General features: G+C 40.1%; 1 protein-coding gene across 2 annotated transcripts in view; it reads right to left on the bottom strand.

The window, feature by feature from the left end:
* Positions 1-12212, bottom strand: part of LOC110537515 (delta-sarcoglycan) — a 351568-nt gene that overhangs the window by 79684 nt on the left and 259672 nt on the right. The window lies entirely within an intron of this gene.

Below are 12212 nucleotides of genomic sequence, written 5' to 3'. Positions count from 1 at the left end.
AGGGCTATATAAATACATTTGATTTGATTTTGATTTGATTTGCTGAAGCCAATTATAACGTTTGAGTAGGCTAGGTTTATTCAAGGAAATATAATGGGCCTAGTTTCATTATATTGATAAATAGATTTTATAGAGCAAATTGAAAGAAAATTAATTATTACAAGATTGAAATAACTTTGTTGTGCATTAATGAATATATTGGTAGGCTTATGAATTAGATTGTTTGAGTTATTCGCCCCAACCCTGTTTAATTTATTCTGTCTTTTATTTGATTTCACCTTTATTTAACCAGGTAGGCCAGTTGAGAACTGTTCTCATTTACAACTGCAACCTGGCCAAGATAAAGCAATGCTGTGCGACAAAAAACAACACAGAGTTACACATGGGATAAACAAAAGTGCAGTCAATAACAATAGAAAAATCTATATACAATGTGTACAAATGGAGTAAGGAGGTAAGGCAATAAATAGGCCACAGTAGCGAAGTAATTACAATTTAGCAAATTAACACTGGAGTGATAGATGTGAAGATAATGATGTGCAAGTAGAAATACTGGTGTGCAAAAGAGCAAAACATTTAAATAAAAACAATATGGGGATGAGGTAGGTAGTTGGATTGACTATTTACCAATGGTCTGTGTACAGCTGCAGAGATCGGTGAGCTGCTCAGATAGCTGATGCTTAAAGTTAGTGAGGGAGATATAAGTCTCCAACTTCAGCAATTTTTGCAATTCGTTCCAGTCATTGGCAGCAGAGAACTGGAAGGAAAGGCGGCCAAAGAAGGTGTTGGCTTTGGGGATGACCAGTGAGATATGCCTACTGGAGCATGTGCTACGGGTTGTTATAGTGACCAGTGACCTGAGATAAGGCGGAGCTTTATCTAAAAGGAAGGCAACGAATGCAGAGCATTTTATTCAATATTCTGCCTAATGAACAAATGTATTTTAACTTCATAAGTGAACCAATATATAAGAGCCTTCAGACAGGTTAAAACGAGTTTTCCCATGGAAGAAATATGACAGCCTTCACTTCCCCATGGCGCCACCAGCCAGCTGGCATTCCCCAGCCAATCGCGCACACACGGATGAGAGTTGCCAACAAAGGAGTTCACTTCTGCTGTAGCCTTTGCTGTAAAATATAACTCGTTGCGACGGTGCTTTGGAGGATGGTGTAGTACACGGTGTGTACACTAGGTATTGGGAAGGGTCTCTCTCTCTCTCTCTCTCTTGGGGGATTGGAAACCAATTGCAACCCTTCCTCTCTCCCCTGATCAAGTTGAGCTAGAGACTCAGGCCTGTCAACACTCCTTTATCCTGGCTCTAATGTTGATTTCACATGGGAGATGTCTTGCATTTCCACTATTATACACCATCCCCATCCAAACAGAGACTCTGTAGAGGAATTTTAATCTGTCTAACTGCTTAGTTATTCATCGTTCCCCAAGGGTAATTGTGTGGCGCCACATGGTAGAAAACGGGTCACATACGGCAAAGTAAAAAAGAACATCCTATACAGTAGAATTGCTTTTAGTCTATTCTGTACAGTATGAGTAGGAGAGTAGAGTAGAGTCAGTTGAATAAAAACATTTATGCCTGAGATTCTAAAGCTTTTCATTTTGACTAGTTCGTTGAGGTAGGTACGTTGAATAGTCCTGCATTCCCCCAATGTTATCTCCCATCCCGAAGATAGCGAGTCAGCCCTATATACTGGGACAAGTTGTCAGAGTTGTCTCCTGTCTACGTTTTGATCTCTACATTTTGGTTATTTTCTCCCCATGAAAAAAAACATAACCTCCAGGCTATGGCACATCAGAAGTGGCATCCTGGGCATTCACTGGCAATCTACAATATTGTCAAGGCTGTTTAAAACTAAATTGGATGAGTATTTTTAAGTCTAAAATATATTCATGTCTATTTTTCACATGTTATTGTATTATTATTATTATTATTATTATGTTAATAGCAAATACTGTGTCATCAAAAAGTGAATCCCATCATCAGATAGAAAGACACAGAGGGAGAGAGAAGGAGAGAAAGGGGGTAGACAGAAGATCTGTCTTGAAAAACATGTAGATTTGTCAATGATCTGCACATCTTGTTTTCTCAGGGCCCCTGCAGTGAGCTTAAAGAGAGAGAATAGCCTGCAAGGCAAGAAATAATGACAAGTAACATCACTCTGATCTGTGAATGCCAGTATTGATATTTACTTCAGATCAATTGGGAAAAAGTGTCTATCTGAGAAAGTCGGCAAAGAGCAAGTGTTTGGCATTGAGACAAAGTGCAGCATTAGGTAGAAAAATAATAATAACTGCTATCATGTTTTTTTATTTAGAATAACCGCAATCATATCTACTACCACCCTGAATGTAGAGTGCAGTAATAACCAAAAACCTTTACTAGAATGACATATAAGGTAGGCTGGATATAAATGCTGATAACGTTTTTTATTTTTGTATTTTTTTAATACGAAAAGCCAGAGGCACACTCCAACACTCAGACATCCTTCACAAACAAAGCATTTGTGTTTAGTGAGTCCGCCAGATCAGAGGCAGTAGGGATGACCAGGAATGTTCTCTTGATAAGTGTGTGAATTGGACCATTTTCCTGTCCTGCTAAGTATTCAAAATGTAACGAGTACTTTGGGTCTTAGGGAAAATGTAAAAAGTACAATATTTTCTTCAGGAATGTAGTGAGGTAAAAGTAAAAGATGTCAAAAATACAAATAGTTAAGTATTGTACAGATACCCCCCAAAACGACTTAAGTAGTACTTTAAAGTATTTTTACTTAAGTACTTTACACCACTGGTGCCGACAGAGGAGAAATCAGCAAACCAGCAGACAGACACTCAGGGCACAGAGGACCAGAGCTAACCATGCGTAGTCCAGAGGGACAATAGCACTAAGTGTATAGAAATGTCCTGATACTTTCCCAACCAGCGGCTACTACAGGGGCACCACTGTAGTACAATCCTCAGGGATAGACCACTAGTGTCTTTGATCTCCATTTCAAAGAGACACTGACTTCCCTCTCTTTTCACTCCTCCTCTCCCCATGCCTTGTTATATAATATAATCTATCCACTGGTACAAACCACAACTTGATCAATATAATAAAATTCCACTCTAAACAAACAAATTGTGTTATGCACACTTAGGTATTTTCAAAGAGAAACCAAGGACGATGTGAAACCTCTAATAAGGGTCCATGACACAGCGAAGGAAGGATACTAAAAGCATGCAGCATCTTTATATGTATTTCACTATTTATTTATAGCACAGAGGCATGGGAAAGAAAGAGGTGGTGTAAGGTGACGCTATCCTAATATGGACGCAGTAACAGATAGTTGCTTGTGTACTGTATGTAGGCTTACAATACACCCCCCCCCCCCCCCCCCATCCATCCAAACTGGAGTCAGGGGTAGACGTAACATACGTATCTTTACTATGATATGTTACATTTCATATGGTACAGTATGTATTCATTTGTGGATGTCCATCATTATTTTCGTATGATATGTCACGAATTACAATTTGTATGATATGTTAAGAATTTCAATTTGTTGTGGCTAACTTTAACTAGGCGTTAGAGGTAGGAGTTCAGGTTATGGGTTAAGGTAAGGGTTCGGAGTTAAGGTTATAGTTAAACTCAGGGTTAAGGTTAGGAGTTAGGGTTAGGGTTTAAGTTTGGGTGAAGGGTTAGCTAACATGCTAAGTAGTTTCAAAGTAGCTAAAAAGCTAAAGTTGTACGTGATGGGATTCAAACACGCAACCTTCGGGTTGCTAGACGTTTGTGTTATACACCCATCCATCCTCCATGACTAGCCTCCCTCGTTTGTAACTATGTTACTATTTTACATCTAGTCTTTGAGGCCAGGCTGATTACTCACAACTCCTTTTGTTTTTGCCTTAACTAACCTTACCAAGCATAACATATCATACTAATTTGAGGGTAACAGATTTACGTTTACTATGTTACATCTAGTGTTTGAGCCCATCCATCCTCTCCGACCAGCCTCCCTCCTTTTGTTTTTAGTTTAAATAACCTTCTGTCTTATGTAACCATACCAAATGTAACATATCATACTAATTTGAGTGTTACAGATTTACATTTACTATGTTACGTCTTTGAGGCCAGGCTAATCCCTCACACCTCCATTGTTTTTGGCTTAAGTAACCTTCTGTAACCATACCAAACGTAACATACCATACTAATTTAAGTGCCACAAATGTACTTTTACTATGTTACATCTAATCTTTGAAGCCAGGCTGATTCCCCACACTTCCAAACAAAATCCAATTCCAGCACATTCTCCATTCTGCTCTTCATTTTGTAAATGAATTACATTGGAAAGGTGGAAAAACAAGCTGGCATGTTTCTCCATGCTCTCTGTCTCTGACCTTTCCATGCTGTTTCTGTGTAGTGAGACTTAATTGTCCAGAGTGAGAGCCAGCCAGCCAGTAGGCCGCACATCATCAACAGACTGGGAATTAAACAGGCAGTGAATCCAGCAATCTGGAGGCTGCATGGGAAGAGAATGGGCTGTTTAGATTCAACGTGGGCCAATTCATGTAAGACAGAGGCCTCTCTGAATGGAAAAACAACTATCCAGTTGGTACAGGGATGGAAAGGGAAGAAGCTTTTAGCATAACTCATTTAAACCCTAAGGGGAGTCAGACAATCAAAGCTCATCAATGTTATTTTTCCTCATTGTGTGTGCAGCTGCTGCAATATATGTCTATCACCACCGGCTGTACATAGATGCATTGTGATTGCAACATTCAGACAGTAAAGTCACATGAGGAATTTCTTTATGAAAAGTAAAAATGATTTATTATGTGTACAAATAAACAAAATTAAGAGACAAAACAATATTGCTTGTTCAATTTACCATGGTGGCTGATGAACCTCAAATATTGAAGAAAAATTATTGACAGAAATTATTTAGCAGAGAAATTTGTTGAATGGGTGAATGGGTTGCTTTTACTCAACACTTTTCATTTCCTAGGTCTCATGAACCACCTATAAGTTGAACCTATGGTCTTATTGTGGAGACAAATGTTGCCAGGTCTGTCATGCTGTAGTTGATTTTGATTATGAGGACCAGAGTACCAAATAATCATATGACTGTGTATTTGTCAGGTAAACCAACATGATGACAAACGTGGCCTTCCAGCTTGTTGTATATGTAATTACAGATATGTGGTCCGATTCAGGAAACTAGGCATATGTCGGAAGTCACAACTTCACAGGAGACTCTTTTGAACGGATTTCTTTTTTTTTATCAAAATGCGTTTTTTTTTGGCAGAAATGTTTTCTTGAACATGTTAACTTTCATGTGCCTTAATATCAAATCTGTAAATATTGTACGAATCAAATTGTTAAATTACGAGCATAGTTGGTTTAGCCACAGAAAAAGTAAGCAACCTTCCCACTAGCCATTATTGGCGGAGATAATGAGTGGGCTGGACATGCCGAGAGATGAGTTTGGATTGGTCGGTGTTGCATCTTGTGTCTATAAAATGAGCTGCTCGTCATGCATAAATAATAATTTCTACTGCATTTGTTTTGGGAAAGATATTAGGTTAGCCATGGAGAACTGCAAATACAGTATGTTGCTGCTGCTCTCAATAACATTGCTGCTGCTCTCAATAACATTGCTGCTGCTCTCAATAACATTGCGGCCCTGAATTTATCAGGCGCTATCGACAAAGGTCAGTGGGAAAAAGTTGTGATAGACAACTTTCTGGACTACTTTCTAGACAAAGGTTGTGCCATGCAATGCTGACTCTCTCATTTCATAACACGTTTTGAAATCAGTGGAACAACGGGCCAAACAAGTTATGCAAACTAAACGGATACAACACAGGATGTCTTATAAAAGGGGTTGCAGTCGGCCATGAAGCTTTCATCCATACAGGTAAGAATCTAGCTCCAGATTCAGATATTATACGTTTCTAATTTTGTCCGAAAGTTGATTTCATTGCAAGCTAAAGCTTATCTTTTAGCTAGCTAGTTGGAGTTCGATGGTTGCTAACTAACAATGAGCCTAACGTTATTTGGTTAACTGTAGCTTGTTATGACAATTGGTTTGTATTGCTAGTAACGTTACTCTATGGATTAGGATTATACTACATTTTTCAAGCTAATGTTAACGTGACATGTCTAAACAAAAGATCCCAAGTTAAAGCTTGCAGTTAGCTAGCTGAGGTTAGGTGGCTGGCTTGTTAGCTAACATTAACTTATGTGTATGAAGTGTGTGTAATGTTAATGCTGTTTTCTCAGAATGCCATTTCGCATTGCTAGTTATAGCCTTGTGTTAGCTAGCTAACATTGAACATAACTTTAGCTAACTATGACAATCGGTTTGTATTGCTAGTTAAAGCTTGCTGTTAGCTAGTCAGCTGACGTTAGATGGCTGGCTAGCTACAGTAGCTAACATTACCTGAATGAACTATGTGTAGTGACGTTCTCAATGCCATTTCACATCTACTGTATAATAATGCTAAAATACTTGTATCTGGAATTTGTCTTTCAGCATTAATCAGTAGAACACACCTGCCACTAATTCCCAGTCATACAGTCATCAACAAGAGAGCTGGCCCAAGCAAGCAATGGCAGCAGCACAGTCATTATCTATATGAACCATTTCTTCACCAACTACGGAGTAGGGAAAACTCGTGTGGACCTGAGTTGTGATAACTGCAGTGGCCAAAACAAGTTTGTGCTCTGGTATTGTGCCTGGTGGTTCATGCACAAGCTCCACCACAATCTGGACCTTCACTTCCAGATCACAGGCCACACCAAGTTTGCCCCTGTCTTGTGCCTCGGCCTCATCAAACAGGGCTTCAGAAATAACAGAGTGAACACTTTGTCTGAGATTGGTGGTGTTGTGAAGTACAGGGGTCAACATCCCACAGCTGGTTGGACTGGAGGATGATACGGTGCTGGTGGAAAGCAATGACTGGCAACAACACCTGACTCTCTACTTCAGGCCGCTGCCACAGATCATGCAGTACCAGCACTTCAGGTAAAAATAATTTTATTTTTATGAGGTTATTCTTATCTAAACTTGGGAGGTGAATTGATGTTGTGCAGGGTTGTAATGTCTTCTGATTTTTTTGTTATTCCCTGTTTCACAGCTTCTATGCTCCGGAGCCTGGTGTTGTCGCCAAGGAGCGTTCAGACTGTCAGGACCAGGTTTCAGCTGCTGCGCAACGCTGACATCCTTCCTCCCATAGATTGTCTGCCTGTAAAAGCACCAACTGGACTGGACACAGCTAGACAAACTATCTTTTTGACAAGATCAGGGAGTTTCGTGATGAAGAGGCTATGGACATCACGTGCCCTGCACCAAAGTCAAGGGCAGGACAGAAACAGACTCTCCGAATATAGATTCACTTGTTCATGCGTGGTTTGGACGGGCCAGTCATCAGCACTATCTGCAGTGCCTCTATTCACATGACTCTCTCCCAACACACACGCCATACGTTGCTGCTATTTTTTTTTTATCCTGCTGCTCAGCCACTTTAACCCAGATTGTATGCATATAACTACCTCGTCTATCACTATCGTTATTGTTCTTATACGTACTGTATATTTTATTTATATTGACACTATCTATTTCTGATATTGCTACTATGCAAGTAACCATTTGGCTGTACCGTTTACACCTTCTGTAGAGACCCTCCACTTAGTAACTTAGCAGAATATTGATATGTATGGTCGTAACATGATTTTGTGACATACCACAAAATTATCATGTGACCATATCAAGTCTCCACCTCTTAAATATATTGCGAATGCATCTGTTTATGTACTGTACATGTGTATCTCACTCAGGTTTCAACTCGGGTTGCATGACCTTCACTTATGTATGGAATACTATGTGGTAAGTGTAACAGTATATAAAGTATGCTAATGTACTGGTGTGAAGGCATTTGGGCAGTGGTGTAAAGTACTTAAGTAAAAATACTTTAAAGTATTTAAGTAGTGTTTTGTGGTATCTGTACATTACTATGTATATTTTTGTCAACTTTCACTTCACTACATTTGTAAAGAAAATAAATTTACTTTTTACTCCATACGTTATCCTTGACAACAAAAGTACTTAGTAGTTACATTTTGACAGGAAAATTGTCCATTTCAAACACTTCTCAAGAGAACATCCCTGGACATCCATACTGCCTCTGATCTGGCAGACTCACTTAACACAAATGCTTTGTTTGAAAATTATGTCTGTGTTGGCTATCCGACAATAAAAGATAATACAATAGTGCCGTCTAACCTTCTTAATATAAGGAAGTTGAAATGGTTTACTATTGATACCTACAGTTGAAGTCAGAAGTTTACATACACTTAGGTTGGAGTCATTAGAACTCCGTTTCTCAACCACTAAACAAATTTAGTGTTAACAAACTATAGTTCTGGCAAGTCAGTTAGGACATCTACTTTGTGCATGACACAAGTCATTTTTCCAACAATTGTTTACAGACAGAATAATTCATTGTATCACAATTCCAGGTCAGAAGTTTACATACACTAAGTTGACTGTGCCTTTAAACAGCTTGGAAAATCCCAGAAAATGATGTCATGGCTTTAGAAGCTTCTGATAGGCCAATTGACATCATTTAAGTCAATTGGAGGTGTACCTGTGGCTGTATTTCAAGGCCTACCTTCAAACTCAGTTTCTCTGCTAGACATCATGGGTAAATCAAAAGAAATCAACCAAGACCTCAGAAAATAATTGTAGACCTCCACAAGTCTGGTTCAACCTAGGGAGCAATTTCCAAACGCCTGAAGGCACCACGTTCATCTGTACAAACACCATGGGACCACGCAGCCGTCATAGCGCTCAGGAAGGAGATGCGTTCTGTCTCCTAGAGATGAACGTACTTTGGTGAGAAAAGTGCAAAACAATCCCAGAACAACAGCAAAGCTTGTGAAGATTCTGGAGCAAGTGGGTACAAAAGTATTTAGTCAGCCACCACTTGTGCAAGTACTCCCACTTAAAAAGATGAGAGAGGCCTGTAATTTTCATCATAAGTACACTTCAACTATGACAGACAAAATGAGAAAAAAAATCCAGAAAATCACGTAGGATTTTTAATTAATTTATTTGCAAATTATGGTGAAGTGTACCTATGATGAAAATTACAGGCCTCTCTCATCTTTTTAAGTGGGAGAACTTGCACAATTGGTGGCTGACTAAATACTTTTTTGCCCCACTGTATATCCACAGTAAAACGAGTCCTATATCGACATAGCCTGAAAGTCCGCTCAGCATATAAGAAGCCGCTGCTCCAAAACTGCCATAAAAAAGCCAGACTACGTTTTGCAACTGCACATAGGGACAAAGATTGTACTTTTTGGAGAAAGTACATTGTGCCCCTGGCTATTTGTTAATTATTAATTTTTTTTAAATAAAATAGTACCGTCTGGTTTAATATGGAATTTGAAATTATTTTAACTTTTACTCAAGTATGACAATTTAGTATTTTTTCCACCAGTGGATGTGGCTGGGGGTTATAGCATTTATTTCACATGACCCATCAATTTAGACAAGTGTATCTGGGTAAGCATCATCTTATATTTATAAAATATTTTTATCTGGACATTTTCTGTTTACCTGGAATTTTTCCTTATGTGAATCCTTATAGAGATGTGTGGGACTGGCTTATGAGGGTGTGAACAATGATGAATGGTGTAGACAAAGGAGAGCTCTAACAGGTACCAAAACATTCAAAGGCCCTTTTCTAAAAAGTGAGTTTACAAGTATATCAACTTTCCAAGTAGAATTAATTTCCCATTGTTCCTCAAAAATGTTGTGTATGATATATAATTTTGTAGCTCGAAGTGTCTACTTTTATCCAAGGTAAAAATACTGAAAATCTAATTTTGCTACATAAGACCGAATCCAGGTGGTGAGTCACATATATTACAAACAAAACTATACCGTGTAATGCATAGACATTTCTGCTGATGCCAGTGAAAGCAACACAAGATGAGTTATATAATAATATAATATATAATTCTGACTTGCTGCTTAGAGACAAACTGCAGTGCTGTACCATGATGAGAGAAAATGTATCAGAGAGAATGTGAGAGATGGAGATAGTAGATAGTACAGAGCAGAGAGAACGACTGTGGAGAGTGGAGCGAGACGAGGGTTAAAAAAAATATTTGCCACACTGACATATTAAACAGCCTCTCGGAGGTTAAAAGAACATTTTAAACATTTCAGTCTGGCAGAAATCTAGCACTGCCTCCTTGGCCCCTCACCACCTACCATAAACAAACAGAAAAACAAGCTCCACAGCCCCTTTATATGACAGACCCGCTTAGCTCAGTCCAGGCCTGAGAGCACCAGCAGCACCAATGAAAACAGAGATGGGCGATGACTCGGTAATGGCTGGTGTCAAGTACTGGGGATTAAAGGAAAAGTTCACTTCTGAACAATGAGAACTACCTCTGACTCTCAGGTCAATGATGGTACTGGTGAATCGTGAACTTGCCAGGCTTTCTGTCCATGTCCTCTATCTTTCATCAGAGAGTGCTGTTCTAATCAAACGGGTGTTGAGGTGGTGGCACAAAAATATGGGAATGGCTAAATGGACAGGGGATGAGAGTGATACATCATGTATCTGGCCAGACAAGAAAGGCTTGTCTTTTGGCCCTGTGGAGCGTTAACCGGGGCTGTTGCTGCTCCATCCTGCATGGGCCCTAGATTATTCTCCCCAGAGTGGTGATCCACTCCCCAGAAAGAGGGCTATGGCTGGGAGGTGTGGTTGGAGCAGCTGCTCTAGGGAGGCCCCTATGCTCCCCTCTCACCCTATTAGAGAGCAGACTCTCCCAGTCAGGGCAAGCAGAGCAGGGTGATCTGGCATGGAGCCCAGAGCAGCCAGGCTTGTGTTTGAATAGGACGACTACCTCTGACTCTCAGGTCAAAATGCTGGGTAACCTTTCTGCCCACAGTTAAAAAATGCAGCAGCAGCAAGCAGAGGTGGTTGATGAGAAGACAAGGTTCCTGTAACCCTGCGTGGCTCGTCTGTCTCTGACACGCACCAATGTTTTAAGGTTAGACTCCGGGCACACAGTCTGAATCGGTATGCCCCACTTATCTCTCTTCCTGCTCTTAATGAGGAAGGTTTAACAGTATGACAGTGGGTTTTACAGGCAGACCCGGAATAATGACAGTGTTGCTAATTACCATTACTGCTGACACATGATGTTAGTGGAGTTTGCCTTATGAGTCCACTCCAGAACAGTACAATGTGATGAATTTCACCGGGGCAACCCAGATAGGACTACTGCCAATAGATCTGTCTCCGTTTCCCCGTTAACTTTGTCATTCTGTGCTACATTGGCAAGGAGTGCACAGTACACCTTAATCTATCTCAGTCTAGACCAGAGTTTCACTTGCATTAGAACATCCCCATTTAACACAACGAGGAGTTGTAAATGCTGGCAGACAAGCACTAGGTCTCAGAGGTAGAGTGGGAGTCTGAGGAGACATGGCCTAATGTTTGAATCTGTTTGGTCTGGCATCAAGCCTGCTCTGTCACTGGACTCTGACTCCAGCTAGCTACTTCCTTTGCTGTCCTTTTAAGACACAGAATTGCAATTTCTAAACACGTAAAAAGACAGCCTGAAGGGGAGTAGAGACCTCACCAACTCTGTCATTTAAACACAACCAGTTCCAGTCTCTCAACTGACACTTATTGTTTCCTCCCCAATAGTTAATTGTGAATCTGCCCTGCAGGCCTCTGTATATGAGTGTGTGACCATTCTCCCATGTCTCTGTGTGTGTGTGTGTGTGTGCCCTTTCAACACCCACCTCCTCTCCACATTCATTTTCACAGTCTCACTGTAACTCAAGACTTTGAATATTTCATCCAAACCCATCCTTGACATGTCATCCAGTACTGTGGGGCTTCGGAGCAATTAAATGCAACATAAATCTGACAAGCAGACACCTGCTCTTCTGCATCCATGGGTCTCCAGGCCTGTCCTCAATCACTCTCCATACAATCTATGTCCTTGATGCCGTCTAAGGAACATGAGACAGCAACACCTTACTAGGGGTTATCCGGGGGACAGTGGACTGTTTCATAGGCTGTAGAACTAATGTAGGCAAAAATTAAGATAGATATTTGATCTTCCATGTTTGAAGCTTTTAAAGGGGCTATAGTTTCTTCCCTACAAGGATGATGGTAAA

The sequence above is a fragment of the Oncorhynchus mykiss genome, chromosome 12 (assembly GCF_013265735.2).
Source record: "Oncorhynchus mykiss isolate Arlee chromosome 12, USDA_OmykA_1.1, whole genome shotgun sequence".
NCBI lineage: Eukaryota > Metazoa > Chordata > Actinopteri > Salmoniformes > Salmonidae > Oncorhynchus > Oncorhynchus mykiss.
This window is presented reverse-complemented; position numbering and strand designations above follow the sequence as displayed.